We start from the raw sequence: 27,880 nt of genomic DNA, 5'->3' as shown, positions 1-27,880 counted from the left end.
TTTCTTCAAAATATTCTATGGCCGGATATATCTACACTTTATCTTATGATAAGAGATTTAAAAAATGATAAAAATAATAACAACAGCATCAACAAAAAATAATGATAATTTATCATGGTAATTTTACAATTTACAATGACCATGACAAAGTATATGTCCATAGACCACCAGACATACCTGGTGTAAATAGATCAATATAAGCTCCGACAGATGCTACTAGGTCTTGTGCCTTTAATTTCCCTGACAGGACAGGGCCACAGGGAAATGGGCAGTAGGGAATACAGACGGCCCACGCTAATTAAAATGCTATGGGGCATTTTTAATATCGCTAATCTCTGGTGGCCTCCATTATCATAAGAAACCGCCATTGATAGTTTTTTGTTGTTCAAAATAATTCCACAGGGAACTGGAAATGAATACACAGGGAATGAAGTATATAGAAATGGAGCAGGTTGTTGAATGTTATGTTCAGATCTGTTATTTTTCAAGGACAATAATGGTGTGAAATACACCCATTAACATGTTGTGAGGACTACAATTATGTGCAATTCAAATCATGAAATATTTTCATCTATCACGTTTGGTAAGATAATACTGATAAATTGGATTGTTATGTAACCTGTAAGGTAGCACGTACAGACAAAAGAAAGCTTTTAAGACATTAATCTATGTTTTATTTCTGCCGTGACAGGAATGTGCCAACCACTTGGGGATAAAGCACCACGAGAGACACAAAAGGCAGTTGCCATGGTTATTATATACAGTGAGAATGCACATGTAGGCGTGTAAATGTAATGGCACTCTTTCAAAGTACTTATTTGCCATAATGTACATTTAGGACGTTTTTCTTGAAAAAGCGTGACTATACGTAGCCCACTGAGTTGTGTTCATGCAAAGGATAATCTGTTACTATTATTGTCATTGTTAAATGTAACATTACCATAATAAATAATTGCATTAGTTTGTGCATTAATTTGTCATATCCATTAGCAATCTGTGTAATTTGCACCACTGATTGGTGGGCAAGGATATCAGCACTGTGGTAATTGTAACTGAGCCTGGATCTTCTATAAGTTTTCTAGTCTTGTATGCAGTGAAATCAGCCTCATTTTAGGAAGATTCCCATCGGACCTGGGGCTGAGTTTAACAAATTATTGAAAAGGGAAACTTTTGTTCAAATTCCATTCAGGATAAAATGTGTAGATAAGATCACAACAACGAAGTAGCTATTGGTCTTAAGCATCAGCCTTTCTTTTCTCTTTATAAATCATATACAACATTTTGGCTAAGTTGACAGTCACCGTAATACTGATTTAACATATGAAAAAAACATTTAGTATGAAAATTTAAGACCAGTTTTTGTTATCAAGTTCTGTTGCCTTGTGTGAATGTGTCTTTCACGTAAATATTTTGTCATTGGTGTGTCACACACGCAGGGGCGGATCCAGAGATATTTTCTGACGGTCTTCCATATTATATTTTGTTGATCCATCCTCTATTTTTTGACCGTCTTCCGACAGAAAAAATTAGATACCCGTCAATGTAAACTTGAAAATCTGACCGTCTTCCGGAAGACCCAGAAGACGGCCTAAATCCGCCCCTGACACACGTACCTGACACAGCCACACTCCAGTTGATAGGTGACTGTCACTGTAGAGTCTTAATGATAGTGGAACACTGTTGAATACTAGTTGCCATGACATTTCCCCAATGAAGAAGTGCTCTGTATATATACAGGCACTGTTGCTGTCCTCGGAGTCCATATTTTTAAGAAATGCGCTCAATTAACAACAGGGAGTTCTAAGGTACATAGTAAACATTACGTCTAAATATGTCTAAGAAATATGTTGAAATTATAAAGTCTTCTCACTCTGATTGAATGTCATCTTGTGTGAAGTTGATCACCATGAAGGCCATTGATGATAATAATAGTATTAAATTAATGTTATATTGTTATTGGTTTCTATGTCAGTTTGTTGATATTACAATATGGATATTGTTGTGAGAAGTAATTGGTCAGCTGTTAGTTGAGTTTCAGGTAGTTCAATGGTCCATGTATGGGGCATTTGATTTTTCCACTTTTGATAAATATCTGATTATAAGTTTTGCATCATTCTCATATTTTATTTATTTTCACACAAAGGTATATCAAAATTTTTCTACTTAAACTTAATGTGTAGATACTTTCATGTTAAAGATTGACTTCTACCATGCCACCATCTCATCAGCAACATAGTTTTTATTTATATATTTCTTCAGACATATCATTTGGCTGTGAAAGGTGAATGTTTCATGGGAAGAATTAGCATTCACATGCAGTATTTTTATCTGCATTATGTAACAGACATGTTGGTATCTTTGTCATCTCCATAAGGTACATGCTCTATCCTCAAACAGGTCATCTTCATCGTGATGTATGGGCATGCAGGTATCTTGTCTGAGTACCAAGTTAGTTTTACTGCTCGATAGGCAAATCTGTTGTTAAACTCCTTATCTGACCACAATCTTCAGTTCTCATTTAAAGATAACATTAAAAAACCTCTATGTATTAATATGTGTATACAGAACAGTATATGATACTTGAGGTGAACTAGTACAAACATGTAGCTTTGCCATTTGTGTTCCCAAACTAAAAGGAGAACTTGCCATAAACGGGAAAATTCATATGAATAAATAAAGAAATCATAAGTGATAAAATCCTGTAGTGTGCCTCTTTTAACATGTAACATTTGTCTGGTGGTCAGTGGTGTCAGTCAACATGGTCAGTGGTAGAGCTGAACCGTGGTCAGAGGTAGAGGTCATTGTGGTCAGTGATAGAGGTCAACGTAGTCAGTGGTAGAGGTCCACTTGGTCAGTGATAGAGGTTAACGTTGTCATTGGTAGAGGTCAACGTGGTCAGAGCTAGAGGTCCACATAGTCAATGGTAAAGGTCAAAGTAGTTAGTGGTAGAGGTCAACGTGGTCAGAGGTAGAGGTCAAGGTGGTTAGTGGTAGAGGTCAGCGTGGTCAGTGGTAGAGGTCAACCCCCTATGCCTGTCCGTGGCCAGATGGTGGACTTAATTTCATGACAAGTACCCATGTAGTATGTGGTCATTTTGTCCACTTAGATATTTTCTATACAGGTAAGACCTGACAGGTGTTTGAGTATGTGATTGAGTGAGTACGAGGGTGTACATATACTAGTGTACATTTGTGTCCAAAGACAAAATACATTTTTAATCTTACGAAGTGGTTTAGTTGCCAGTCTTATATCTGTCAGTCTTACCACCTTAGTTCATATTTTATGGCTGAACTGCTGATCCTTCTGATGTAGATAAAACTGTGGAACTGTGGTGAGATCAATTTTAATTAGTGCGGTTTTCATCTCTCGCTATCTCCCCACAAAAGTGTTAGACAGCCTTAAGGGTCTTTTAAATGTGTCTATGGAATTGACCAGTCTGATGCTGTTGCTCTGACCAATTCCCTAGACAGTCTGGCGATGTTCAGCAAGACCAGTGCACTTGTAGATCTCCTCCAGACATCTCACTGTTCAAGTGTTTTTCTGTTTCATAAGTTCTGGTGTATGTTTTCCAATATATATACTTAAGCTGAACACTGTTGAATCTTATGAAAATCTAAGCCTAATAGGGAAAGCAGTTGTTTACATCTTTCTGCCGTTTTATGAAGTTTCTTTTATTGGTTGTTGACTGTAGACTTTTATTGATTGAGGTGATGAATTGTGTGAACCTTCAGTATAAGATATAAGTACTGTAGTTAAGCAAGTGGATTTTGTGATCAAGAAACCCCCAATATGTCTAATATTGTACATTTATATCTTCTTAACAGTGCAAAAAAGAAAAAAAAAACACAAGTATTTTTACAATTAGACCATAAAATCACCCTTTTAGTCATTAATCTGGTGATCACAATCATTTATTTGTGGCTCTATAAACCACAATTATTGTGTATGAGACCTGATATTATCTGAAGTAGAAGCAGGGAAGGAATTTACCACCCAAGAACAAAAATAATGCTTTAACTCTTGAGGCGCATATCAGTACAGTAATAATCTCAAGTTAATTTATCTTAATTATGGGATCTTCATGCTTTCCAAGGTTGGGATAAGTTATAATTTTCTAAGACATATAATTTTTATAAAAATTCTCTTTGGAGCTTTTCTCTTTGTGTTCTTGGTGTGTGTGTGTGTGTGTGTGTGCGTGTGTGTGTGTGTGTGTGTGTGTGAACACAAAGAGAAAAGCTCCAAAGAGAAAGTTCATATATATAAATTAGTAGGTACATCTTGAGGGAGGACAGATAGGTTCATAGCCAACAGGTTTTTTATTTTGAAAAAGTGGACCTTTCACCATAAAACTTTCATTTACCTAGATCAAATTTTATGCTTTTTCTGGCAGAAAGAGCAGTTTGTCACCCCCCCCCCCCCCAAAAAAAAAAAAAAAAAAAGTTCATGGACTGAAAAAGCAACACAATTTAATTTTTTTTTTTTTTTTTTTTTTTTTGTTATTTAACCACACACATGTATATGAAAAACAGTAGTTTTCTGCATTTGACAAGTAAAATATTGACAACTCTGTCTGTAAATGCGACTTTGTACTGAACATGCACTGAATAACCTGTAAGCTAGAATTTAATATTGCTATGTTGTGATTGTTCATTTCCCATTTATTGTGAGGACTCTTATGTCCAAGGAAATTGCTGAAATCGTGCTCTTAAAAGATGCACTTGAGAAGCAGCCAGAATAGTTTGCCTTTAATCTTAACAAACAATGGAATTTGCAGCCATATTTTCACCCAGTTCACTCCGTCTCGTAGTTATGACATCCTGCTCTTAAGGATTTTTTTTCTGATATGTGTTAATATGTGATTTCCTCTGGCTGTACAGTGGCACTTGAGGCCTCCACAAATGACGTGGTAAGTGACTCGAAATTTGACATTACATAATTTCCTTTTCTGTCTGATTAAAGTATTGTACTTTATGCCTCTGCATATCCGTCATTCTACTGGTCTCATTTCGAGATGGTTTTGCCTACACTTTGACTTTTTTTTTTTTTTTTGCAAAGTATATAAGATGTATTGTAGAATCTTTAACTGTTCAGATGTGCACAGCACATGAAGAAGAGATGGTAAGCTGGGGTAGCGCTAGCAGTTTTTCTCGCTTAGCCAAATTACCACTTTTTTGTCAATTCGTTATCAAAATGGTTATAATTTGACTAAAACAAGTCAAATCAAGCTCTTTTTCTTTAGCCAATTTAAGTAAGTTTTAGCATTTGGCTAAATTGGCGAGTGTTAGCGCTACCCCAGGTAAGTCTGCATGCTACATGTATTTGAAAGCACGGATAGATGTACAAATGAATGAAATGGAAAGAGACAAAGAGAAAGAGGGAGGGGGGCATGAGAGTTTTGTGAAAAGATGTTGGATATACTAATGAATGAAATGGAATGAGAAAGAAACAGATGGAGGACATGAGAGTTTTGTAAAAATTTACGAAATAAGACATGATGTTAAGTATTTATGTTATTCATATATAGTAATAGAGCGAAGCGTCATTATATGTGCACTGTGTTACACTAATACTTAGTACAGCAGCAAGATACTTAAGAGTGCACCAGACCAGAAAGATTTAAGTGCCAGAACATATTATGTGATTATCACTAGGAGGATTACGCATGTAATGTCTGTGCACTACAGATGAGCGATACACTTAACTGGACCAGTCCATCGTGAGAGGTCCTGGTATGGTTTTCCTCCCTTTCAAAAGTTTTCAACAAGTTTGCTTCTTGCTCTTAAAGGTTAAAAAAAATGGCGTTGTCTATTGCTGGAGTTGCATTAGGTGGCTGTTATCGGCAGACTGTTAATTAAGTCGCCAATCTCTTAAAGTGGGCTTTTGTTTTTCAGCATAATCTTCAGTATGAAAGTACCATGGAGTTGTAGGAGTCAGTAGAGCTAGTGTCAAAATTATCTTTGTGATCTATTGTTAATTTTTATAAATCCTCTTTATGATTTCGTTTGTCTGTAAATAAAATCACAAATGTTAAATAACAAATATAAATCCTATTTTGGTAGCACATATAAAATTGTTTTTAAGCGAAAAGTGTTTTGGTAGATCTGCCCTCTATAAAGCATTGTTCTGAGACAGAATAGTACTTTGTCTGTGGATTCTAGAGAGACTGGATTCACATTTGTCAAAGCTGATCTCATAGAACTGGCTTTGTGAGATGACTGTCAACGCTGTCCCCAGTCGATCTACCCAGGATATTGTGTCCATTGTATCTTGACAGTTAACTAATGTCTGTGGTGAAAACATTTTTTTCTTTTTTTCGTTCAGAGAGTTTTAAAAAATGTATTCTCAGTTAAGGAGGAGGTCTGGTCGATTTCCCTAAGATGCACTCACCTTCTGACTCTGCCAGTCTGATTTGACGCGGTACTGTGCATTCATTGTATTATTATTTACTGTTATTTGCTCACTGATTTCCAACTCTTATTTTCTTTGCAATAATTCCAAAATTTTCTGGGTTTATCTCAAGTGACAAGTTTACAAGGGGAACATACTGGCATAATTCAAACTTAAATTTCAGGTTCCTTTTTTAGATATTCACAATAAACTATTGTTCTGGGAAAATATAGCAAATCAGTTTTGTGCGAGATGTTACCACCGAGAATTTTTTCTTGTCAGAAATTTCACGGGTCAATTCCCTTTGCATATGTATTAGCTTAATTACATGCAGCATGAGACTTAAATGCTCAGGCAAACTGCACCATATCAAACTTGTTTACTTTGTATTTCTTCTAATTTTGTGAACTCGTAGAACGCTAGCTGTGGACAGACTGATTTCATTTGAAGAGAGCTAAATTTTACATACTTAAAGCCTTCAATATAATAATAGTGTTGGAACACACTCAAGAATCGTCATTCATTTCACTGATTTTAGACTGAATTTAATGTAAAAATCTCCCATCTCGTGTGCCGTCACGTAGAGAGCAGACGAGAGTATCTCACACGATCAGGTAAGTGGACTTGTTAGGTTTTTTTGACAATTGTTGACAACATGCATAAGTATTTATGAACCTTTTCTGGACTTTTGGGTTTAGTATTGTTTAGACTAAGTGACTAGCTAACTGACTGACTGAGTGACTAGCCAAATGACATCTTGAAAGACTGGCCGACTAATGTACTGGCTGGCATACTGACTGATAGACTGACATGCTGACTGATGCACTGCTTAATTGACTGACTGACTGATAGACTGACATGCTGACTGATGCACTGCTTGATTGACTGACTGACTGACTGATAGACTGACATGCTGACTGATGCACTTCTTAATTGACTGACTGACTGACTGATAGACTGACATGCTGACTGATGCACTTCTTAATTGACTGACTGACTGACTGATAGACTGACATGCTGACTGATGCACTGCTTAATTGACTGACTGACTGATAAACTGACATGCTGACTGATGCACTGCTTAATTGACTGACTGACTGACTGACTGACTGATAGACTGACATGCTGACTGATGCACTGCTTGATTGACTGACTGACTGACTGATAGACTGACATGCTGACTGATGCACTGCTTGATTGACTGACTGACTGACTGACTGATAGACTGACATGCTGACTGATGCACTGCTTAATTGACTGACTGACTGACTGATAGACTGACATGCAGACTGATGCACTGCTTGATTGACTGACTGACTGACTGACTGATAGACTGACATGCTGACTGATGCACTGCTTGACTGACTGACTGACTGACTGATAGACTGACATGCTGACTGATGCAGTGCTTAATTAACTGACTGACTGACTGACATAATATTGACTTGTGAACAGACTAAATGACATGCTGACTGACTGATTGGCTCACTGACTAATGTCCTGCCTAAGGGATTGACTGTTGAACAGAAAGTACAAACAGAAAGACAGTCAAACAGATCTTGTTTTGAAAACTAACAGTATTCAGAGGGTATGAAAAGTGAAAAAAATTCTGATAAACACAGCTAAACCTAGTGCAGTATAGAGGTTAGATAATGAGAAAGCTTTTACAAGCCTGACTTCAGTATTGACTTTGCCTCAGAACCAAAGCAGAACAGATTGAGGTTTCATGTTTTAGAAGTCATTCTACACACTTCATGACCACAAAATTGAAACACATATATCACCATTGCAAACTGAAGCAGAGGCGGATTTAGGCCGTCTTCTGGAAGACCCAGAATACGGTCAGATATTCAAGTTTACATTGACGGGTATCTGATTTTTTCTGTCAGAAGACGGTCAAAAATGGAGGATGGATCAACAAAGATAATTTGGAAGAAAATATCTCTGGATCTGCCCCTGTGAAGTACGATGTTTTCCGATGCTTTGTTGTAAACACTAAGAGCGCATTCAGAACAGTGGACTAACAGATCCGCAGATCAAATATGGCGACCGACTAAAAAGCTTGCTGCTTAATTCTTGGTTATAGGCACTGAAAAGATTCCCCGCGGGGATTACGCAACAAGCATTCAAGTGGGACGGCCATAGTTGATCCGCTAATCTGTTAGTCCTCTGTTCTGAATGAGAGTGTGTCTCCTTGTATAGACAGATAACTTTTCTAGGTTTATGAAATTAAACAGTGCTTAATTGACTGTAATCTCAAATGATGAAAAAATTAATTTAAAAAAAAATAGAAAAATAGACCAATAAGCTTAATATTTTTGCTATTAGTGATAAAAAATTAATATATTCCATTAGTTAATAGGCTTTTCATAATTAAATAAGGACGTGATACCTGTTTTTTTGTATCATTTAATTGCATAGCCTACTAGTAGCTAAGTGGTTGCCTGGATTTAGTACAATGCTCTTAATGCCTATATCTATGTATCTTTGGCCATTAGCACATGAGGGTTTGTAAACAAAAAAACTCATGTGGCTGAAAAAGATTTTGTTTCATAATTTTGATGGATGACTGTCTGCCTTCTGTTGTTAATCCTTCAGGGTTTTTTTTTTTTTTTTTTTTTTTTTTTTGCCTTTCATGCTTGTAGAGTATATGTCAGCAGATTTATATGTTTACCAAAATGTCTTGTAAGATTAAAATGTCGACCTGTTGGCAATGTACGCTTGCAACATAAATTTGTCGTATGAAGAAAAATGTCTGTGTATTTAATAGTAGTCATACAAAGACAGTGACAGAGTCTTTTCTTTACAATACTTGCGTGGTTCACCAGTGTTATTTATTGCTAGGGCCTCAAATACTTTCATAACAACACGTCCTCTGCTCATCTGGGACTTCCAGGGATATAGCATGATGAAATTAATTGATGGAAGATATGAAACTAAGGCCACAGACATATTGACCACAAGCCCGCAAGTTATGATAGGGGTTTTTTATACAGTTTTAATTACCCCCCCCCCCACACACACACACACACCAAATAAAACTGATTGCTGATCTACAAATGGAGAAAGTATTTTTTATTTATTTTTTTTTTTTTTTAGGGTAGGCAACTGTCTCTACATCAATGCCAGCGTGAAGTAAAACAAAAAATATCAAATATTGACTTTCAAACAGTTTTATTGTTTACCTCAAATGCAGTTTTATTGTTTACCTCAAATGACACCTGTTTTATTCATCCACACACCTGTTAGTTTACATGCTAATCTAGGAATGGACCAATCAGTTCTCATGTTTTATCAGTCTATGGGAAATTGTTCTCTTGATTGGCAGGTTTTTTACATTTGGGATGATTATGAAAAAAGTGTTTTTGGTTTTGTCCTAGAGCAGTTCAGTTTACAATGACAGAAATTATCCCAGAAGTTTCATCTCTGCCTGATAAGGTAATTACAGTATCGCTACAAGTCAACGTGATGTAATTCACAAATGCAAAGCCTGATGTAGATGCACCACCCAGTATGCGAGGTGCACCACATGTTCTTGCCATCCATCTCATGGTATAACATCATGATCAGCCGCACTGCCGCAGTCATATATCTCAAAAATATGTTATTATGCAACAATGATCTATAGAGATCAGTGTAGCTCATACAGAAATTGGTTTATTCTCACTTCCAAGGTTCTTTGGGTATATAAGAAGATGGCACACGAGTCTGTTGATGTGCAAATGACATATGCTAGCTACCCTTAGTCCTGTTGACGTGTAGAATTTTTGTTTTAGACTAAGTGCTGGGTCCAGTTTTATAAAGAGCATTTAGCACTAACCAGTGCATAAGTCTTTCCAGTGGATAAACTTTCTAAATGCTGGTTAGTGCTAAACACCCTATAAAAAACTGGGCCCTGAACTTTTGTATTTCACTGTGAGATACAGAGGTTGGCAATACCCAAAATGTTCAAGAAATTTCTTTATAATATTAATTAGTACTTTTGAAATACAGAATGAAGGTATGGAGTTTCCAACCAAGGGACAAAACAACTTCAGTCAGGCAAGTTTACAGTGTGAACAACATATATGTGTAAGCAATTTTTTTTTTTTTTTTTGACAATTCTGTATAGTAAAGACTGCTTGTTTTTTATGTACAGACACAGATGTGTCTGTACATATTGCCATCACCTGCGTCTGTCGTCGCCGATGGCGATGCCGATGGCGATGCCGATGGCGATGGCGGCGCCGTGCACTTTCCTTGTAAACACGATAAGTGGAGGGCAGTTTTACTTTTTAGCTTTATATTTACAGAGCTGATGAATATTCATAAAATGCAGGTCAAGTTCGAAAATCAGCATGATCGGGCCATTATTGTAGAAGTTATGCTGTTTTTTTCACTTTTCAGCATATTTTTCACATTTCCTCAGATTCAATTCTTAGGCATGTTAACAGTCTCATTATTAAACTAATAAGATACGTAAAAGTGTTTGTTTGACATTTCCTGCATCTTTACAACATTGTTAGTTGATTTTGTAAAAATGATGGTAAACTTGTTATCGTGTATTGTGTAATAAAGTTTCAAAAATGGAAATAAACTCATATCATTGCAGTTTGTCAGATTGAATCATTCACTATGTTCAGAATCTCAGAATGGAAGAAATTGGACATTTAACACTATTCTATTGATATTTTTCCCATCTCATCAATTTTCTTAGTTGATAATATAAAAATGGCAGTAAACTGTTAATTTTGTTTTATGTTAAAAATTGTTAAAAATGGAAACAAAACATTTCAGAACAGTGCTGTCTTGTTTACATTTTGGCATTTTCAAGTTGTGACTTTGAAGTTCCTTGGGCCTGAAGACCTTTGCTAGTCACATTTTCTGAATATCCATGATACTAATATTTTATTCTTAAAAATTGATGGTCATCATGCTGTTAAACATTATGTAATATTGCATCAAAATTTGAAAAAAACCTATTTTGGGCACTGCTCCCATGATGACCATTTAAGAAAAACCATGTCACTTACTGTTCTCAAACAGTACAGTAAATATATATAGATGTGTCTGTACATATTGCCATCACCTGCGTCTGTCGTCGCCGTCGCCGTCGTTGCCGTGCACTTTCATTGTAAACACGATAAGTGGAAGGCAGTTTTACTTTTTGGGCTTTATATTTACAGAGCTGATGAATATTCATAAAATGCAGGTCAAGTTCGAAAATCGGCATGATCGGGCCATTATTGTAGAGGTTATGCTGTTTTTTCACTTTTCAGCATATATGCAACACTGTAAACACATTTCAACGAAAACCGATAGGCCTGTTGTCATGAAACTCACAGGAAAAATTGATCTTACTAAAACGCAGGTCAAGTTCGAAATTGGCATGATCGGGCCACTATTTTAGTAGTTATGCTTTTTTTTCTTTTTTCAGCTTATATGCAACACTGTAAACACAATATAAGAAAAAACAGATAGGCCAATTGTCATTAAACTCACAGGAGTGGTCAATCCTGCTAAATTGCAGGTTAAGTTCAAAAATCAGCATAATCGGGCCACTATTTTAGAAGTTATGCTGTTTTTTACATTTCCTTAGATTCAATTCTTAGGCATGTTAACAGTTTCATTATTTAATTAATAAGATATGTAAAAGTGGTTTTTTGACATTTCCTGCATCTTTACAACATTGTTAGTTGATTTTGTAAAAATGATGTTAAACTTGGTATTGTGTATTGTGTAATAAAGTTTCAAAAATGGAAATAAATTCATATCATTGCAGTTTGTCAGATTGAATCATTCACTATGTTCAGAATCTCAGAATGGAGGAAATTGGACATTTAACACTGTTCTATTGATACTTTTCCCATCTCATCAATTTTCTTAGTTGATAATATAAAAATGGCAGTAAACTGTTAATTTTGTTTTATGTTAAAAATTGTTAAAAATGGAAATAAACCCATTTCGGAACAGTGCTGTCTTGTTTACATTTTGGCATTTTCAAGTTGTGGCTTTGTAGTTCCATGGGCCTGAAGACCTTTGCTAGTCACATTTTCTGAATATCCATGATACTAATATTTTATTCTTAAAAATTGATGGTCATTATGCTGTTAAACATTATGTAATATTGCATCAAAATTTGAAAAAAACCTATTTTGGGCACTGCTCCCATGATGACCATTTAAGAAAAACCATGTCACTTACTGTTCTCAAACAGTACAGTAAATATGTACAGATGTGTCTGTACATATTGCCATCACCTGCGTCTGTCGTCGCCGTCATCGCCGTTGCCGGCACCTTGCACTTTCATTGTAAACACGATAAGTGGAAGGCAGTTTTACTTTTGGGCTTTATATTTAAAGAGCTGATGAATATTCATAAAACGCAGGTCAAGTTCGAAAATCAGGATGATCGGGCCATTATTGTAGAAGTTATGCTTTTTTTTTCACTTTTCAACATATATGCAACACTGTAAACACATTTCAAGGAAAACCGATAGGCCTGTTGTCGTGAAACTCTCAGGAGTAATCGATCTTACTAAAACGGAGGTCAAGTTCGAAAATCGGCATGCAGCCTGAGTTGGAAAAGCAGTCTAATTGGCTTCTTTTTCTGGAAGTTATACATTTTCAAAGTGTGAACTTGAACTCTCATGGGCCTGAAGCCTTATGCTTGTTACACATTTTACTTTCATTGGTATTACCTGTTGAGCATAATTAAAATTTGATGTTGAATTTACAGTCAAACATAATGTACTTTTGCATCAGAATTGACAGTAGCCTATTTTGTGCATAGTTATTTCCTGCTTTTTGTCTGTACATTTGACAGCTTTGCTGCCTTGTTTTTTTTTGTTTTTATCTTGTTATAGAATGATACAGTATTGGATTATATAACTGGATCTTTCTTTCTAGTTAACAAGATTAATTTCATTTTCCCATAGGCAAGAAAAAACAATAACTGTAAATGCTTAGCCAAGTCACTGTGATGAATCTGGTGATTGTATGTTTTAAGTATCTACTTGAATAAATTGTTAATTTTCTTCAAAGTTCATTATTTAATGCTTCTTACAAAAATGTACTATCTGACATAAGCCTGCTTCTTTTAGAAATTTTAAACCATTACCCCTGTTGCCATTGTGTTTGAAAATAAGGTTCAACAATTTGGCTCAGAATTTGTGAGAAGTTACAGCACTCTAAAAATCAATAAGATGCTTTTTGGCAGCAACACCTTGGAGGGATAATCCATGGTAATTAAAAAGTCTGTAGTCTAGTGCCAATGGGAATCAGAGTCAAATTAATGACTATTTTTTGGATCCAAGGGCCCAATAATTGATGTGCTTATGTTTTTTTTTCTTTTGCTGTTAATTTGAAAGTATTGATGGAGCTATGAAAATGGCCATCAGCAACAATGCCATCATTTGGTTTGGAGTCAATATCAGAATGTGCCCATTGTTTAAGGCAAGTGGAAAAAGACTTGGAAGTATATGTTGATTCTGTGAGTAGAAATTTGTTTTGTTTTTTTTTTTTTAATTTGAATATAGTTTTAAAAAGAAAGGAAGGAAAACATAGTCTACTTTATTGATGACTAAAATGTTTGCAGCACTATGTGTTTCATGACTTTTTTACATATTCGCATATACAACATACTCAGATGATTATAAATAAGACGTGGACTGAGAAATAGTGCCAAAAACATAGGAGAATGTTTTGTCATCAAACAAGATGGAATCTTGATTGTCAGCAAGCCAAATTTTTCCATTGTGTTGGCCTCCTTGTCAGAACATGAAGAGGAGTCTCGCTAAGAACAACAAGAACAACCAAGCATGAAATAATTTGTCAAAAATTAGATAACATGTTTTGACGCGAGCAGTTTGTCATCCCGGCTGTGGTCAAGGTGGTCAAGATGGTCAAGGTGCCTGTTTTTTGTTTATACCAGCTGTGGATGTAGTGGTTAAGGTGGTTCAGTGGTCAGATGGTCAAGATACTCATTTAGATTGTGTTTGTGAGTGCACTTCTACAGTAGTATTCCATGTAGCACGAATGGGACACGTGCATTGCCAGACTTACAGGTAACACATCGGGTAGAAGAAAAAAAAAAACGAGTTGAAGTGATTATGATCATAAGAGTGAAGATAACATCTGTTGTTGATTGATTGATTGTTACAAAGATTTGTTCTGTTGTCACACGTAGGAGTAACATTCTTGTCTCTTTGTGTGTCTCTATATTTGTTTTCATTTATATATTTGTTGGTTTGACTATTCATTTGTTCATCTTCCCATCCACTATTCCGTTTATTTATTTTAAATTATTAATACAGGGAGGGATTTACATTCACTGTTTCATTTATTCTTTTAAATAATTGAAATATTTTACGAATGATAGAATGCGCAAACCGTGCCAAATTTATTGAGAAAAGTTGAGAGACAGCAGTGAGTAATTTATTATTTTGGTTTGCCGTCAAAATACACGTGGGCGCACTGCACATATGGTGTGCCAGAATCATTTTAATTTTGTGAAGCAAAGTCTGGATGGTGATACATGTGATACACATGGGCCGGGACTAAGTGACAGTTAATGCGTGCCGCCGCAGCAGCCTGCACAGGTCAGAGTTGTGAACATTCGGATAAGTCTGCCTTTCTTTATGTGTGTTAATTAATTACTTGAGAGGGGGGGGGGGGGGGGTAGAGAGGGAAGGGGGGGTGGAGAAAGAGTAAGTGGAAAAGGCAAGGTGTGATTGAGAGAGAGAGAGAAAAAGAGCAAGAGAAAGAGAGAGGGCGGTGGGAGGAAGATACAGAGAAAAAATGAATGGGAGTGAGGGGTGAATGGAATGAAAGAAAGAGGAAGAGAGAGGTGGGAGAGAGATGCAGAGAAAGAATTAATGGAAGTGAGGGGTGAATGGAATGAAAGAAAGAGAGGGAGAGTGTGAGGGAGGTACAGAGAAAAAAGTGAATGGAATGAGAAAGAGAGGGGAGAGAGATTTACAAGGAGATAGTGTATGAGACTCAGAGAGGAGATGATAGGGAAGGTTGGATGGAGAGAAGAGTGAAAAATTTAAGTAATTTAAAAGAAATATATAGCTACTGGCATATACATTATTGTATATTTTCCATCTGAGCCAAACTTAATTCTCTGTTCATCGGCTAGTGAAACCTGTAAACATATGTAACTGAACCTCACACAGGTTAAAAAACAAGAAGTTGACAAAGAGTGGACTGTCTGAAATGAAAGGTGATATATAGGATTTAAAGGATATTTTGAAAGAAAAGTTCAGGTTTGTCGCCACATTTTTACAGAAACAGGTTTTTAGTGGAATGCAATTGCATGATTGGATGTAAGTACATTGTTTCTGTGGTACAGAAATAACTAAATTCTTTTTTTTTCTTTTTTTTTTGTCCTTTTTAGTCTTCTTTTTCTTTGATCCCATTGTCTGCATTTATGTGACAGACAACAATTATTATGGAAAGAATCTTAAAAAATGGATGGTACACTTAGCAAGGGCATTTAATATATGGGGGTGTGTCAGCTGTCTAACATACCTATATGTTCATTTTGATTTAGATTAACTGCAGCATTTAATAAATGTCAGAACAAGATGTAGGAGGAATTTTCTCAATATCATATGTAGAGTTGTATTATATGGCCTGCAGTCAGTATAGAAAAGGCTGAATCATCTATCTAATGAAGCCAATATGATGATTGTTGAAGGATTTGAGGAATTTCAAAAGGTGGCTAAGTCCTGCAAACAAATACCCCGTTCACACTATGCTCAGTTATCCGGATAAATTGCGAATTAGGTCACAATTCGAATAAATGCAGTAGTGTGAACGCAAGAGGATTTCTGTAATGCGCATTTTCAAAATCCTGCAAGCGAGGTGGATTTCTAAGCGCGATCCGGATAACTTACCGGAATGGACACCTGTACAGATCTTACTGCGCATGTGTGCTGATAAGTGCGGATATCTATGAACGCTTGTTTATTACTTTAGCGATTGCACCAAACGTATTTGGAGGTCACCACTCACTACAACATGAGGAAACAAACTTATTTTGCCACCTTATACTTCTCAAGAATGCTGGAATGTCTTCTGAGTTGCATTTGTCGTCACAAATTTTTGTTGGTATTTTAAGATTTCCTGTGCGGCGCATGCGCGAGTGTTCAAAACAGGAAGTTAAACCTGAAATTTTCAACATGGGATTCGGATTCGCTTAGCGAGTGTGAACGCAATACCGAATCGGATTCCTTAAGAAAAATCCGAATTATAGAAATGCGCATTTTGGCAACTGTAGTGTGAATGGGGTAAAAGTCACATAGGAGAAATAAATTATATATATATGATTGCTTTATTTACTAGTACATCCATTTAAACCCCCGAGTGCCATTTGATATGTTTCACATGTATTAAAGTGAATAACAGAATTGTTAACAAAACGTATTAATTACATATTTCATTTTTAGAAAACTCAATTTGCAGCGGACCATTTCAAGCTAATGAATAATAGAAATGATGCATATGTAGTCATAATTTATCAGTCTAAATTTCCTGCAAAGAAACATCCCAATTCAGACCTCAGTAAAGACAAAACCCCTCATTATGTCAAATGCAAGTACAAGGTTTCAATAGTTCCTTCTAATTTGATGGAAAGACCTGAAGGTCTAAAAGAATAATGATTTGTTAAACCAAGTTATTTAATTGGAAATATTAAAGGAAATTTCTGGAATGACTCGAGCAATGATTCATGAAAAGGAGGTAAAAAAATTTCGAAAGAAATGAGATACGATATTAAAATCCAATAATCAGAAACAGGAAGCAATTTGCTAATATTTCAGATATTAACATTGCACTGCACTGACAAATGAAATTGTGAGCCACATCAATAATAGATTAGCCAATGATAATAAAACGTTTATTTTAGCCAATAAAAGCAAATCAGGGCAAACACTTCGCCCCAGTATAATATACTCCCTTGGGCCAAGCACAGATAACGAGGCTCATATATTACCCAATGTGATATATTAATCTTACTTCCAGCAATATCCAAAATTGTCCTAAATGACACCTATTATTAGAGCTACTGTAACACAAATGGCACCCCATTATACATGGGAGGATAGTTTCATGATTTCCCTATGCACAGACAAAGTAGATTTATTATCTAATTTGACATATGCCTTGATATATTTTGACCTCTGTCATTTACTTTGTTTCAGATATGAGGGAAGAAGAGGAGGACGTCAGTGAGGTTTAACACTTGGGATTTGTTTGATGTATAAAGACGGGCAGTGACAGAGAGCTCGTCATCAGTTTGTGTCCTTGGTGGTGTCTGGAAATTTCTGGAAACAGTTCCACTGAACATTCAGTGGTAAGTACAGGATGTGGGTGTAATTTTGTTACGGTTATTTATGTTTTAAACATGCTTATGCATGTGCACGCACACACATGAAAGCACATATTTGCATGCATGTACACATACACACATGAACACACTTCTATATACCCGCACGCATACACACACACACACACACACACACACACACACACACACACAGGTTAAGCACATGGAAAGGTCAGTTTTCATAGCAGAGTAAGCATCTGTTGAGTTACCAACTCAAATAGAAACATGAAATAAAACGAGGTGTGTAATAAAATTATCTGCACCAGTAATTCAGAGATAAACTGACATGAAACAGTGGAGATATTATCCTGGCTGGTCACTGACTTGTGGGCTATAAATAAAATGAAATGATATATTTTAGGTGGTCTGTGCTTGGCATGTAAGTATAGTTATTTTGATAAATTAAGAAAATGAAAATATCGTGTTTTTGATAATCATAATGGAAACTGCTTGTTTTTGTGCCGTGGCTATTATTATTATTTTATTTTATTTTTTTATTTTTGTTCTGGCGCTGTGGGATAGATAATAATTCTCAGCACACCAGAGTGCTCTCAAGACAAAGGTTAATATTTTCTCACCTTTCCTGAACCAGAGCTATGATGGAAAGGTTCTTCAGTACTGCAGCACCATATATTTAGCTGGCATTGTCGATAACATTGTGAATTGGTTCACATATTTGGCACAAGTAAAAGACATTGGTACAGTTTTTTTTTTTTTTTTTTTTTTTTTTTTTTTAAGAATTGGATATTATTTTATGTCTTGGAAAAAAATTGATGGGTTGTATTAAGTATTGAATGAATGTAATGAACATTGATCTTAAATGTTAAGTGGCTCTTTCTTTTTTAGGCTGAAGAAAATGAAGCCATTTTGTGGTTCACTCTCCTCTTTTCTGCATGCTGTTTTCAGAATATTATATTGTTTTGGCAACCAGATCGCTTCCCTCATGAAGGTGACAGCATTCTGACTAAATTGTCATGAAGACATCTCCCCAAGGAAGTCTCTCTTTGTAAATTTTTTTCCTTTTATCTTCGCTAAGCTTTTCTGATACTAGGTGAAACCTGGAGCAGTAGCACTTTGTGATAATTAGTATGTAGAACATAGGCTTTTCTTTGATGTTTCTTTTAGATATTTTTTTATTCTTAATATAAGGCTGGCATTTATGACATTAGAGCTTTCTGAAGCCCATGGTAAGCTCTCTTAAATTTCAAACGCCCTACTTATTGATGTATTTTAATTTTACCATTTTAACTCAATCCTCAAGGTTCAATAAGTATCTAATGTTAATCCAACATCCTTTTCGGAGTTTATGGATAATATTTGATATGTCTAAATAGCACAAACCTATATTGGGTAATGAAATTGATTTTTTTTTTTTTTTTTTTTTTTTTACGATCTTATTCCCAGCATGCAGTTGTCTTAGGTGACTATGTGTTTTTTTTTCTCAAATTGGACAAAATTAAAAAATATATTCAGTGCACACTGCTTTCTGGGCTTGCCAGCCATTGGGGTGATACCCATGTCACAAGCAAGAATACAACAACAACTAGACAGCAGTGAAGTTACTAGCTTTATTAGAACTAGACCCTCCGCTGGTACACAACTGTCCCTCATTAGAAAACAAATCTGCAGTTAAGTTACGTTTTGTCACAACTAACACAATTCAAATTAATGGGAAAAAATCACTAAGACACTAAAGTTAGTTTACCTTGAAAAGTCCAAAGATATACAAATTCAATAATCTCGGTATTATCTCAATAAATAAAACCTTGCCACTGATTTAGGACAAAGTTATAAAAATTCTTTGTTCGTATCATATTTCTTCATAGCATGTGATATGTTGACGTTTAAATCAATATGTCTTCCTGGTAGACCAGATCAATTTTATCTGAGAGAAGGAAAGGAAGCTGACTGGGACTGTCTCTTAGATATATCTTCTTCGTCTCTGAGATAGTATCGGGTCTGACTAGCCATAAGACCAGTTCACATTGGGTTTAGCTTAAACAGTTTCCATACACATGTGGAGTGGTTAGTCATAAGGGTGTGTGTGCATGTGTGTGTGTGTATGTGCATGCATGCATGCACACGTATGTGCATGTATGTGAATGTGTGCTTGCATGTGTGTGTTGGAGAGAGAGAGAGAAAGAGAGAGAGAGAGAATGAGGCATATGAAATTTCCTATGGTTTATGATCTAACCGACCACACATTCAACATGGAAGGAGAGGCTCTATCGTACCTGTGTCTGTCATTTTTTCGCTCTTCTATAGTGAATAAATGTTCCATTTTTGCCTTGAAAGAATTCTGGCACCTATCTTATTGAGGTAGCTTGAAGTTTATCAATCATTATTGTTTCATAATTAGATTACATCAGTGATTAGACTCCAGTAAGTATAAATTTTTGCAGAGAATTTATCTAGAAGAATTTGATCAGTGGATCAATTTTGATCATTAGACTGGATCTCACTTTTTTTTAGATTTTTCATAATATTCTCTCTCTCTCTCATGTATATTTCATTCACCTGTTATGCACCTAAACGTATTTGAATGTGTATACATAATTTAAATTGCACAAATAGCTATCAATTTTAACCGTAATCCATCTTCGAGAAAATGCTTTTAAATGTGCTGAAAAGTACGTAATTAGATAGTGATATGAACAATTAGTTATAGGATGGGTAGCAAAGAGGAGGACGCTAAGTATGATTGATACATTTAGGGTTGATAAATTGGTCTTTTATCTGGCATAGTATAAAGGTGGGTGGCATTTGTCAGTGTTATTATGCTATTAAGTTATAAAAAAATGCACAAAATCAAAGCAAACTTGGTGCAAAATGCTGAGGTAGATCCCTGAAGCATTAAAAACATGTCCCTAAGTGCAGACAGTATTTTTTCCTTCTTTAAAGATTGAAGTGCACAAAGGTTAGGCCACACTTTTTTATTTTTATGGATGACATCCTCTGGGGACCCCAAAATCGGTGCGAGCGGGCGAAAAAAAAAACAGTCCAAAAAAAAAAATTGCTTAAGAAAAGTTATGTTTTCAGTACACAGCTGGAAACACTAATTTACCACAGAAACACGTATCAAACTAACAACATGTCTTTATCCATGCTCTCAAAATATTAAAGCATTGTGAAAAGGGCCTACTTCATAGAAAGGTAAAAAGTCATGAATATATATAGGGCCTATGCTGCATATTACCAAATCTATTTAAGGTCATTTCATGCATTCTGTTGGTATAGCAATCAATAAAACAAATATCAAATAAACAGCGTGTCTTTATTTGTACTCTCAGAAAATTTAAGCATTGTGAACACTTCTCAGAATTGTTAAAAAATGAAGCAAAGATAGGCCTATGCTTCCTACTACCAAATCTAAAAAACGTAATTTCGGTCGATGCCATTTTGTCTACTTCGACTCACACGTAGCAGTCAACTATCGGGTGGCCTGTCCGACCTTCAGTCCACCAAATTCCACGACGCTCTTGTCGACCCTTTTTTTCGCTACAAAAAAAAAACCCTGGTAAGCCTATGTGCTGCTTTGGACAGAATGTCACTGAAATTTTCCGGGCGATGATCGCTGGTCGCGGCCAGCCTTTCGTATAATTGTAAAAAGGGGATATCTCCATGTCCAATATCAATGGCAAACCAATCCAAAACGACGGCCCCGTTCTCTTTATGACTTTAATTGTCGTGTATTTTGAAATTAATGCTAGAGATGAATTTGACGGCAAAGCGGCCATATTTCCACGTGGTGATAATACTCATGCGCAGAAAGCTCATTTTCCGCACTCGGAACTACTCGGATGTCTCCGCAGTCGACAATGACAGCATGGAGCTTGCGGAATTAGCCGAGGATTGCCGATTGCATTTTCCGGCAAATTCAATAACGACGTTTGCGACAACCGACTTCCTTGGGGGGGGGGGGGGGGGGGGGTTTTTTTTTTTTTTTGGAGAACGGACGAAAATCGGTGCGCGCGCAGGATGTCATCCATAAAATTAAAAAAGTGTGGCCTTAGAGAGAAAATTCACTATGCAGCTCAGATGAAGAGAAGAGTTAATATTTTAATGGCACAACCAAGTCTGACTGGAAGATGGCAAGCGATTTTTATATGGAAATATTGAATCTATGCACTTGTCTATTTATTTGTGAAAAGTAGGTAACACAGTTCTCTAAGACAGTATTCATATTTTTTATGTACAGACACAGATGTGTCTGTACAAATTGCCATCACCTGAGTCTGTCGTCGCCGATGCCGGCGCTGTGCATTTTCCTTGTAAACACGATAAGTGGAGGGCAGTTTTACTTTTTGGCTTTATATTTACAGAGCTGATGAATATTCATAAAATGCAGGTCAAGTTCGAAAATCAGCATGATCGGACCATTATTGTAGAAGTTATGCTGTTTTTTCACTTTTCAGCATATATGCAACCCTGTAAACACATTTTAAGGAAAACCGTTAGGCCTGTTGTCATGAAACTTACAGGAGTAAACAATCTTACTAAAAAGCAGGTCAAGTTCGAAAATCGGCATGATCGGGCCACTATTTTAGTAGTTATGCTGTTTTTTCATTTTTCAGCATATATGCAACACTGTAAACACAATATAAGAAAAACAGATAGGCCAATTGTCATTACTTTAGTCAATCTTACTAAAACGCAGGTTGAGTTCAAAAATCAGCATAATCGGGCCATTATTTTGGAAGTTATGCTGTTTTTTCACATTTCCTCAGATTCAATTCTTAGGCATGTTAACAGTCTTATTATTTTACAAATAAGATACATAAAAGTGTTTGTTTGACATTTCCTGCATCTTTACAACATTGTTAGTTGATTATGTAAAAATGATGGTAAACTTGTTATCGTGTATTGTGTAATAAAGTGTCAAAAATGGAAATAAACTCATATCATTGCAGTTTGTCAGATTCAATCGTTCACTATGTTCAGAATCTCAGAATGGAGGAAATTGGACATTTAACACTATTCTATTGATAATGCAGGAAAGAAACATGGGACTAAAATACAGCTTCAGTAGGCAATGCAGTCTGTTTGGTAATTCCTACTGCCAGTTAAACGTTTTTTTTTTTTTTGTGAAAATTTAATTTTTCACATATTGGCATTTTCAAGGTGTGACTTTGAAGTTCCACTGGCTTGAAGACCCATGCTAGTCACATTTTCTGAAAATCCATGATATGTATATTTTATTATTAAAAATTGATGGTCATTATGCTGTTAACCATTATGTAATATTGCATCAGAATAGAAGAAAACACAATTTTGGGTGCTGCTGCCATGATGACCATTATGGGAAAACCATGTTACTTATGATTGCCAAACTTTCAAAAAAAAAGAAATACAGGACTAAAATGCAGCATGAGTTGGAAAAGCAGTCTAATTGGCTTCTTTTTCTGGAAGTTATACATTTTCAAAGTGTGAACTTGTTACACATTTTACTTGCATTGGTATTACCTGTTGAGCATAATTAAAATTTGATGTTGAATTTGCAGTTTAACATAATGTAATTTTGCATCAGAATTGACAGTAGCCTATTTTGTGCATAGTTATTTCCTGTTTTTTGTCTGTACATTTGACAGCTTTGCTGCCTTGTTAGTTTTTTTATACATTTATATTTATATTTATTTGTTTGTTTATTGTATTACCTCTATCATGTGTGAACGCTTTAAGCTTCATACTGTTCATACTTATGCTAATTTGTTTCTCTCACTTTGGTTTGATATTCAGTGCAATGACAAAATCAGATGAAAAAAGGTCCTTATTAAGATGGAGGAATGTAACTTAATGGGAGTGACGGATCCTCCTTGGCTCCAACTCTGGCAGACGCAGACAACTTTGTTTTATGATAATATGCTTTTTAATCATGATAAATGTTAACGTAATACCAATTAGGTGACATGACATCTAACAAGATGCACATTGGTGTTTTCTTTAGATATGAGGCTCATCTTTGAGGATAAGGGTGTGCATTAAGGATCAGACAGAAATTCAGCTGAAAGACCACAAACAGAAAAGTTGCATCTCTTTCGTTTTCCTATTTTCCAAAAGTATTGACAGTTTTGAAGTCCATTCCCTGTATCTTTCTTTGAAGTTCTCTCTCTCTCTCTCTCTCTCTCTCTCTCTCTCTCTCTCTCTCTCTCTCTCTCTCTCTCTCTCTCTCTCTCTCTCTCTCTCTCATAAAGACCTCAAGAGATCCTTTATTTAGTACATGTGAAATTCCCATCAGCACTGATTATCAGAGCATCATTCCATCATTTTCCCAGTATCTGGCAGCTTTGATCTGGGCACAATATCCGTGTGGCGATAAACAAGTATTAAGTAATGTAAAGTGATGAGTTTTGCTGTCATTATATCGGCTTTAATTTGAAGCTGTCAGTAATAACAGGCTGAGAATGTCTAACAATATCCCATACACTTCTATTGTGGCCATCTCACTATGTCTGTTTAGATTACAATGATATGGCGATGTGTTTACACTAGGTACAGATCTGTCGTTCTGATTTTAGTCACGGCAAAAGCCCAGCCTTTTCTTAGCTTGTCTAAAAGCCGTTTCAATGAACCATAGTGCCAATGCAGTGTTTTCAATAAAAGTTGTTCAGTATACATTGCTCATTTTCTCAGTGATCATTCTCTTTTCTCATCAAGAGGCTTTCAATTTGTGGACTTAGGTTTTGTTGATGAAATAAGGCTAAGTGAAGTGAAGTGTAATGAAGTGCAGTGTAGTGAAGCGCTGTTGATGTAGTTTCTGAGATATTAAATGTACATAGATGATTTGTTTGTGGGTGATATATTTGTGTTAGAAAATAGATGTGAAGGGGGTGGTTCACTTCCAGTGCTTGCTTTTATATCAGCTTTGAAATTTCTTTACTCATTTTTTTTTTTTTGTCTGATCCTTCACTTATTTTACATATTTCTGATAATGAATTGATTGATTTATTTGTTATGATCTGTACTCATTGGTGTATTATTTCTTGTGTCATATTATTGAGAGTATATTCATTACCCTGGTCTTAATTTTAAACAGTCTGAGTTTTAATTTAAAAAATCTTTTTTGTTAATGTTGATTGATTATGCAAGTTTGGTGCATATGGTGAGTTTTCTCGCTTTGTAGAAAGTCTCTGTGTTGGTTCTGATGGCATTATATTAATAAAACAATTAGTGGCTTTTGTCAGTGTGTAAAAGTAAATTAACTTACATTTGTAATTATGGATGTGGCTTCTATTCTTACTGTACCATACAATTCCAACTTTGCATGATATTTCTCCCTCCCTCTCTCTCTAGGGGGCAATTTTTATATTCTCCAGTGGGTGAAGAAATGTTGTTTGTGATATTTCTCTCTCCCTCCCTCTCTTTCTCTCTCTAGGGGGCAATTGTTATATTCCCCAGTGGGCAAAGAAAAATTGCTTGCCCGTAAATTGGGAACTGAATTATTTGCGATTATTTACAGAACAATTACATTTATATAACAATAACTGTCACGCCCTGACCTTGTGGTAAACCCAAATAAACTGCATGCTGAAATTGTCAAAAGACCTGCAGTCATGTCAGCTTGATTTGAGTTTCGGAGAAATATCTAATTTGTCTCCAAATGAATGATGATTTGGTTAAAAAAGATACACCATATTGATTTGTGCATTTTTTTTTCTGACCTGAAGTGGCCTCAGACCCCAGTTTAACGAACGTCACTTCATTTTTTTCCTACTGTTAGATTATTGTATGTTTATATCTAGTTTAAACAATCATGCTATATATGTTGTATATGTAGGTGACAAGAAGACATTATTTAGTTATTATGTCTGGCAGTTCATCTCATTGTGTTATTTGCAGGCATCAAATATTCCATTTTTCAGTATTGACTGTGCTGCTAGTAGTACATATGAACGTGACCTTAGAAAGTCTTTTTACATTGCTTTCATTTTTTTTTCAGTCAATATTAGGAAGACATATGCAATAAGATACATATCTGTCACATACCTTTTGAGACATGTCAGTCCCATCCGTCTCTGGTGGCGGCAGCAAAATTGCATGAAGTGAAGAGATAATAATACACTACATGTGGTGTATGAAGTACTGATATGTTATGTCAAAAGTAATATAATGAACTGAGTGATGCGTTACTCTTTTAAGGACTTTTTTGTGTGTGGAACAACCACAGTTTCTGGTTTGACTGTTGTATTTAGCGTATAGCTGAGGAATATTAGTAGAATTATGGAATATCTGGGCATCTTTACAAAGAAATTTAATGTTCTCTAGTACCTGCAGCAATATGGTATATATTCACTTCAACAAAACCCTGGTTGTTGATTTTATATTTGCCTTTTCCAAAACCTGGTATACATGTAATTAATATCTGATTGAAACTGTATTTGCTGTATATAATTACATACATCTGAATTGGAAGCTAGGTTGAAAAAAGACCTAAAGAAACTCTAAAATAGTGGTTGCAAAATTGGCCCCAAGGATTTTTCGGGTTAATGAGCAGATGACAGCATATTTAATGAGTAGTATTCAGTTGGATTAATATGTTTCCACATCTCTTATCTTATGAGACACGATGCCAGGTAAGACAAGTTTTCCTCCTTTTGGGGGCAATTTCCTCCTTTTTATGTGAGAAAGGAATTTAAGAAAGCCACAGGAATTTAAAATGAAATATTAATAAAGGGGGAAAATCTCAAGAGAGGATTCGCTTTTTTCTCCTCATTAGGCGTTCTTTGTTTTCTCTCTGGTGTATAAATATGGATTCTCTATTTTTTCAGGTGGGGTATTAAAATGAAATGACTAATGATGTAATAGACAAAGATCTGCATATTTTTCGAGAGCTGTGAAGTTGATTACCTGAACCTGACAGCTGCTGATTGGGGACCTAATTTTATATTACATTATTGATTATTATTGATTGATTATTGATTTTTTATTGGAATGATCTTAAATTGCAGCAATTTGAATATGGAAGACAGCCCAAACATTAGAAAATGTTTTCAAAAAAAAAAAATTGGAATGCACCAGTGTGGTTGCACCAAAAACTAAAATCTCAAGGGTAGGTTCCATTTTCTGTCATCTGCATGAGATAATTCAATCAATTTTCCCTTTTGCTAAGTAAAAGCATTTGAAGTGGAAGGAAGGGTTTGGGATAGGCTGGTTTTAAATTGGATTTTTGTAAATATTTTATGAAGTTGATAAAGATGACAATAGCAGAGATGGAAAGAGGATCATGAAGCATTACTTTCTGGAAGAGATAGTGACGTTCCTTTGGGTCGGTACATCTTAAACAGCAGACAGAGTCTGTATTTGCTTCATCCCTCAGACAATTGTTAAATTGATTTATGTTTCTAGGTTCTGTATCATGGAAGGACTTAAAGCACTCTCTACAGGATTTACCCTCCAAAATTAATTTTCCTCGAAAAAAGTGCAATTTTCTCCTGTGCACAAATTGTCACTTGGCCTATCTCTGCACTCTTATGCAATGTTTTATTCCATGTTAAATTTGATTATGGTAAATAATACAGACATTTGAGCTGTCATGGCTACCTGTGAAGGCTAAGAAGATAATATCGACACTATGTATGCTTCAGAGTAACTTTTTTAGGGTTTTTATTGCTATTCATTAAGGTCTGAATTTGTAAATATAAGAAGCTTAATAGGATATAAATATGACCATTGGGGGGGATCAAATGCATATTTGAGATCAAAAGATGGTCTCAACTATAAGAGTCAGTTTTTGGTGGAAACGCACCTGCCACACGGTGTAGAGCTTGAAAGTAAAGGCAGAAGTCCACTGAGGAAATCTCCACAATTTTGTTTGGCATCTAACACTTAATTACCAGGAAACCAACACTGGGAAGACTCATTTTACACTGGAAAAAAAAGCACCCTTGGATATCAGTTCTCCCACATGTATGTTATATTGGGAAATTCCATCTTAAACAAGTGCCAGTTATGAATTAAGAGGTTGGACTTGGTATAATATGAGATAAGAAAAGAGCCTGCTTTATCAAGTGTTTTATGACCTCAGTAGATACAGACAAACAGATCACAAAGCCACTAGTAGTCACTATAGCAATAAAAAGACAGCTCTATAAAAATATCTACTTTTACCTAATACCTGTTCTTTCAT

The 27,880-nt window shown here is 35.6% G+C and overlaps 1 protein-coding gene across 8 annotated transcripts in view; it reads left to right on the top strand.

Annotated features, from left to right (window-relative positions):
- The window catches only part of LOC106165238 (zinc finger CCCH domain-containing protein 10), an 89,308-nt gene that overhangs the window by 44,450 nt on the left and 16,978 nt on the right, over window positions 1-27,880 (top strand). For 5 of the 8 annotated variants that reach the window (XR_001238664.2, XM_013543351.2, XM_087012454.1 and 2 more), the window contains one exon: window positions 17,573-17,724. The gene's annotated coding sequence lies outside the window, so the exon portion shown is untranslated. Of the gene's footprint in view, window positions 1-3,099; window positions 3,122-13,834; window positions 13,858-14,132; window positions 14,432-17,572; window positions 17,725-27,880 lie in introns of those variants that run through there. The other 3 variants (XM_087012452.1, XM_087012457.1, XM_013543354.2) reach the window with 3 other exon arrangements.

The sequence above is a fragment of the Lingula anatina genome, chromosome 5, assembly GCF_051362555.1.
Source record: "Lingula anatina isolate TDL-2025a chromosome 5, LinAna3.0, whole genome shotgun sequence".
NCBI lineage: Eukaryota > Metazoa > Brachiopoda > Lingulata > Lingulida > Lingulidae > Lingula > Lingula anatina.
This window is presented reverse-complemented; position numbering and strand designations above follow the sequence as displayed.